Here is a 6199-nt window from a genome sequence, read left to right on the forward strand (position 1 = left end):
AATGGGATGAACTCTTCCTCATTGCTGTGCACTCTATTACTAATTACTGTTACGAAGTGCCAAAAAGTTACCCAAGGTGCTTTTCCAGCTGCCCTGCCAGCAATGAAAATTCTATTCCCATGGGTGGGAGGTTTGGGCCCAGAAATGCACTTCCAGGATTCACAGCTGCAGCTCACAGCAGACACAGCACAGACAGTGCTGGCACAGAAGGGCCAGGCAAGGAAATTGGCTTGCTCTAGGGCACGTGCAGTTCCATGCAGGTTAAGACTCAAATTCCCAGTTGACTCTGCTGACCTGATCAAATGTGCATTCCCCCATCCCTCCTTTGCAGAATATGCAAGTGATGAAGGTTACAGAGTGATGAAGATGAGCTAAGAACTGGAGGGATGTTTGCCCCATCAGGGGAAAAAGAAGAACTGGAAGGCCTCAGCACTAAAGAAGTCCATGGGAACTGCTTGTGAATGTTCATTCTAAAATCAAGTTATGCGTAGCTGTGTGTTTCAGAAATACCTTTTTCCTTCTGGTCTTTGTGCAGGCACAGTTTCTCTCCCCTTGCTTTCTAACCCAAGGAGGTTCCCAGTCCCCAGCAGTCGCACCCTAGCAGCAGCCACCCACAGGATGCAGCTCTCCCAGGCAGCCCCCAGGCACTGAAAAGTGTGTGGAAAGCAAAGCCCAGACTGTGCTGCTCCATTTTTCCTCTGGATAGAGATGGGTTAGGGCTTCTTCCAGCCCTGTGACCAAAACTGGATGGGACACTGGGGGTCAGGCTGCCCTTGTGCAGAGAGGGGGACAGAGGACAGCAGAGATGGAGTGAAATGGGGGCATCTTGGAAGAGTGGACTTACCACTGCTTCTAGGTTTCAGTGGGATTCTGGAGGACGAAGTACAGTTGCTCACGTGGCTGCAGGCTTATGTTAACATGCCCAACTTCAGCTCCTGACTGCTCTGCATTTTTGCACAGTCCAGGTGTTTTTTCTGTGCCTTTTGGGTTTTTTTCACCCACAGAATGGAGATAACATCACTTCCCTGTGCCCTGGAACTTCTGGGAGGGCTGGTTGAATAACACTCATAAAAAGAGCTTCGAAAGCACCAGGAGAGAGGCGAAGGAGGACAAGATGTTATAACTGGTGTTGTCTCCACCTCCTTAGAATCAGTCATGTGGCAGCCTCAGAAACACCCGCGGTGGGTGGAGATGGTGTCTGATCCACAGCACTTGAGTGCTATGGTGTGAATGGGACATCATATTCCCTGTGCACACGTCCTGCTCTGCTCACAGGGCGACCGGGCAGCTTTGCCATGTGCTCACAGCTTTCCTCCTGAAGCAGACCCTGAGCTCTGTGAGCAGGGGAGCTGCCAGAGCTCTGGCTTCTGCTGCTCTCTGTGTTTATGTACTCATAGAGGTGTCAGCCACAGTTGAGTTGAAATAAGCCCCTGCGCCCACCCTTGCCTGCCAGCCCAGGCTGAGCTGGAGTGCCCCATGACACTGAGCCTGTGCTGCAGCAACTCGATGCTAAGCCCAGAGGGGCTGGGGATAATGTTACCAAGGTAAAATATAACAGGAAAAGCTTGCAAATGTCCTTTCAAAACAACAGCGAGCGAGTAATGTCATTGGGCCAGCGGTCAGGAGGGGACAGGGTTTGAAGGTACCCTTAGCCTGCCAAAGGCCAAGCGTGGGACAGGGGCAAGAGCCAATGAGCAGTGGCTGGGCAGGAGACACCCCGCGCCGGGCAACCTCCCGCCTTCGCTCTCACGTTGCAGCTGCCTCTGTTTGTGGATGGCAAAATGTGGTAAGGACCAGGCAGTGAGAGGCAGCGGCAAATGGGGCTCCTCCGGGTGACAACATTCCCAGCCTCTGGTGGGTCCTCGCCAGCCCCCCGCCACGTGACACTTTCTCCTTGGCACTAAAATCAAATGCAGCCCCCAGGGGGATTTGCGTGGTGGCCACTCCTGCTGGGGACACGGGGAAAGGCGCTCTGTGCTGGCAGGAGCTCTCTGAGTCAGCAGCTGGGTAAGCTGGGGGCAGCCGAAGGGGAAGGTGTCCCTGAGGCTCTCCCAGAGCCCTCCCCTAAAACAATCTTCATTCATGCAGGCTGCTCACTGGGGCCCCACTCCCCACGGGGCAGGAGTGGTTGGCAGTGCCATGCCCTGGGTTTCACTGAGTTTCTGTTCTTGGCTCCTTTCCACAAGCTCTGCTTTTCCTTCCCCTCAGCCCCGCTTGGTACTCAGCTCAGCCTTATCCTTCACCTGAAGTCACTGAGCACAGGGACACAGTGTCACCTTTCTTCCATGCTTTCTGTGTCCAGTGGCTCCTGATCAGCCATGTTCACCTGGACGCTCCTGCTTCCTCCTCCTCCTCCTCCTCCTCAGTTTGTGACATGAGGGCTCTGTTATGCTTAATGGTCAGCCAGGACTGAAGCTCTGGAAATGTGGGTGACATGGCCCCTTTCTCCCCACAAGCCCAGGTGGAAACTGCCCCTCCACTCTCAGTCTGATGTTCTCCTTGCCACAGGGCTGAGGATGCAGCCTCTGGAGCTGGAGCGGACCTGGGAGACAAAAGAGTGGCTTCACAGGACCAGTAGGTGCTGGCTGAGCTCCTGGCTCTGAGATCCAGCTTGTCCAGGGAGCAGGGCTGAGGCTGTGCTACTTCAGAGGTTGCTGTTCCTGCTTCATCATCCCTGAGCATCACTGAGGAACAATACTGCAGTGTGCCAGCAAAGCCCCTCATGCAGGCACACATGGAAACCATGCACACTGTGCCTGTGCTGTGGCAGAGACCCCCAGTCCCCACTCTCTCAAGTGTTCCTGGCAGAGGCTCCCTCCCCTCCCTGTGCCACCAACCAAGCTTGCTGCAGCTCACTCTCCCTGGAGTAGAGACAGGCCCTTGGACTGCCCGATCCTGCAGCTTGCTCCTCTTCAAAACTGCAGCCTTGTGTGTGCCGTGGAGCTAAAGCCTCGCAGTTATTGCAGAGAAAACCTATGAAGAAAGAAATGTGATGGCAAAGGAGCAAGAAGAGGGCTGTGGATGCGCTGTGAAACAGATGGGAATTTCCCAGAGCAAATGGCAGAGGCCAGGCAGCGCAGTGGAGGGTTGGGAAGGCTCCTGCGCGATGGCTCATGCTGCCCACCAGCTGTGTGGGCTGAGCAGGAGACCAGGATGCCCATTGACTCCTTATGGCGTTTTCAGTGACTCATTTGTCCATGGAAGCAGCACACCCGCAGCAGCTGAAGCAGCCTGTCCTCCTCCCCAAGCTGCTCCAGCACAGCAGGGCCAGCCGGCCCCTTCTGCCTGGGGACGAGAGCCTGGCAGCAGCCCAGGGCACTCAGCTCATCCTGTACCTCACTTCATCCAGGAGAAGGAACATGCTGTCAGAGACCTTGCCGTGCTCTTTCTGCAGTGCCTGACATCCCACCCTGGAGCCCAAGCTGTTTCGGTGGCGCTGTCCCCACGTGCTGCCCCAGGGGCAGCCTGGCACACAGGCACCAGCCACCATCGCCGGGTGGGGACCGCAGGGAGCTGCACCATACGGCACGTGTCCCTCGTGCTTACTCCTTCACTCTGGCTGAACTCTGCTTTCCCACAGCACTCGTGGCTCTCACACTGCACTGACAGTGTCTGTCACAGCCCATCCATGTCACCCCACTGGCCTCTTGCTGCCCCGCCTGCCTCGTCCCTGCCTGTCAAGCTGCCTTTGGTCCTGGTGGTACTGCTTGGGCTCCCTTCACTGCCCATCCTTGCCTGGCAGGACAGCATCAGGAGCTGGGGTATCTCCTCTTTTCCCAACATCCTGCTGCCAGCTGCTCCTCTGCTTTGCTCCCTGGGAGAAGCGAGGGGCAGGGGAAGGCTGGCTGAGACCCAGTCTGACCTCATCCTCCTCTGCTCACCCTGGCTCCAAGCAGGGCAACTCCTCCTGCCTCTCCCTGGGGGCTGCTCAGAGTCTGGGTGCATCTCTTCCTCTTTCAGTTGAACTGCCTCATCCTGGAGACATGCCATGATCACCAGAGCAGGTCCTGATCCCCCTGCACAGCAGAGCTGTCCAAGGGGGTGAGCAGTGAAGGGAGACGCTTTGAATGTCCAGCACTGCTGAGCAAGGACTTGCTGTTCCTCAAGCAACCGTTGCTGGCAGGGATGTCTGTGGGCATCTCCCAGTCTCGTGACTGCCAGCTTGCCAGGCTGGCCCCGTCTGTCCCTGGGCCCTCATCCTGCAGCATCCTCTCCTCACCATCCTTGCTATCCTCACCAGCTCTCCTCTGAGCATCTCCCATGGTAACTGGCCACCTCTGGCTGGGCACAGTGTTGGGAAAGAGCTGGTGGCCAGGTTCTGGCACCTCCTGATCACAAGCACTGATGTTAGAGCAGAAACCCCTTCACAGGTGTCCTCCCTCTTTGGCAGGCTGGTGAACAAAGCCACCCACTTTGGGGCTTCAGGAAGTGGGGGTCTGGGGGCTTAGTGGGGATGGATGAGGGGCTGTAGCAGGCACTGGTGCATCTCCCAGCCCTGTGCAGACACCACTCTGCTGCTCCGCAGCACCTCAGCACTGTGTCTCTGGGCAGGAGACACTTCAGCTCCAGCCAGCGCTATAAATAAACCCACGTTCTTTTATCCCACCAGATAGGTTCTCATTGATTTTACCTATTCCTCCTCCTCCTTATATCCCTTTGGTATGTGAAGTCAGCTGTGGAGGAGCCTGGGGACCCACCAGCCCGATGGGGAAAATGTCACCCCCTCCAGCCCCTCTTCCCAGGAATAGCCGCTCTCCCCTGGTTTTTGCTCTCTGAACAGGCAGCACCACTGCAGGAGAAGAAACGAAGCTCCCTGGTGGAAGTTTGCTGGCTAATTATTTATTAATCTCCTGACAGTGCAATCTCCAGCAGCAAGGCAGCCCCTGAGCCCCGCACTGTGGGAAGGGGGATGAGGAGGGTAGAGAGCTCTCCTGGTGGAGCTTTCTTGCCGTGGCTGAGGAGCTCAGGGTGAGCCGACACATCACATCTGTCTCTGGCTGCTCCAGTTGCAGTTGTACCACATCAGGGGTAAGGGTGGCCCATCCCAGAGACCCTGGGAACTGCTGAGGGCTAATCCCAGGGTGGTCCCTCGTCCCTTGAGGGTGATGTCAGCTGGGGTGCTCAGCCCCCCCAGCCCAGGCAGTGCGTGGATGCTGACTCGCTGCAAGCAGCTCTTCTGCACACAGGAGCTCCCCGTGCAGGGATGGCAACAGAAATAACGCAGCAAATCACAGCTCACACAATCTTCCTGGCACTTGAAAGCATCTCGAGAGCTTAAAAAGCTGCAAGATGCTCTCATTCCCATCCTCTCCCCGCTCCCCTTGCCTTGTGCTTTAGCAGTCCCCTTCCCGGGGATTGGGGTGGGGTGGGGGGGTATCAATTTCCCAGGCAGGGGGTGCCCGTTTGAGCACGGCGAGCGCTGCCCGCACCGTGCGGGAGGCAGGGCGGCCGCGTGCTGCCCGCCGGAGCGGGCTCCGGGTGACTCATCTCCATGCAGTATGCAATTACCACGGCAAGTGCAGGCCCCTGCTGTTCCGCACAGGTATCTGTGTCAGCCAGGGCTATTTCCAGCTCTCTCTCCGCACTCCCAGCTCCGTGGAGAGGTAAGGAACGCAGCCGCCTCTCTCCCTCCGCCTGCCACAGGGACGGGCACGAGATTCCCGGGAGCGGCGAGCCAAGGGGGGGTTGGATATTGCATCCAAACACCCGAATTGCACAACCTGGGGGGGTAGGAGAGAGCGGTGTGGCATTGCCCACGCGTTCCATGTATTTAAGGGCGCAGGCACAGCCCCGGCCCGGCCGGAGATCGAGGGCGATGCGGCCGCGCTGCACAGCGCCCGTCGCGGCTGCTCCGCGCCAGCCGGGCAGGATTTGGGGCCGTTCTTATTAGCGGTGCTGGTAGCGCTAGAAAAGAAGCAGCAGGGATGGGGATAAAGCAGAGTTTGAAAAATGCTCTGGCCTGGAAAGGCAGGGGAGGGAACCAGGATAAAAGGAGCGCAGCAATGCGTGGCAGCGCCTTCCCCCTTCCCTGATGGAGCGGATAACTGCAAGCCCCGTGGGTCAGCGGCTCTGTCGCTCGCTCTGTACATCGCGTGCCCGCCATCCCCCGTCAAGCTGCGCTCAGAGAGTGAGATTTTTGGATTCCCAAAATGTTTGCCTAAGATTTTGCTCGTTACTTTTCCCGCTGGTTGCTGTGAGC

Source organism: Myiozetetes cayanensis, unplaced genomic scaffold (assembly GCF_022539395.1).
Source record: "Myiozetetes cayanensis isolate MyiCay16 unplaced genomic scaffold, myiCay2020 scf17, whole genome shotgun sequence".
NCBI lineage: Eukaryota > Metazoa > Chordata > Aves > Passeriformes > Tyrannidae > Myiozetetes > Myiozetetes cayanensis.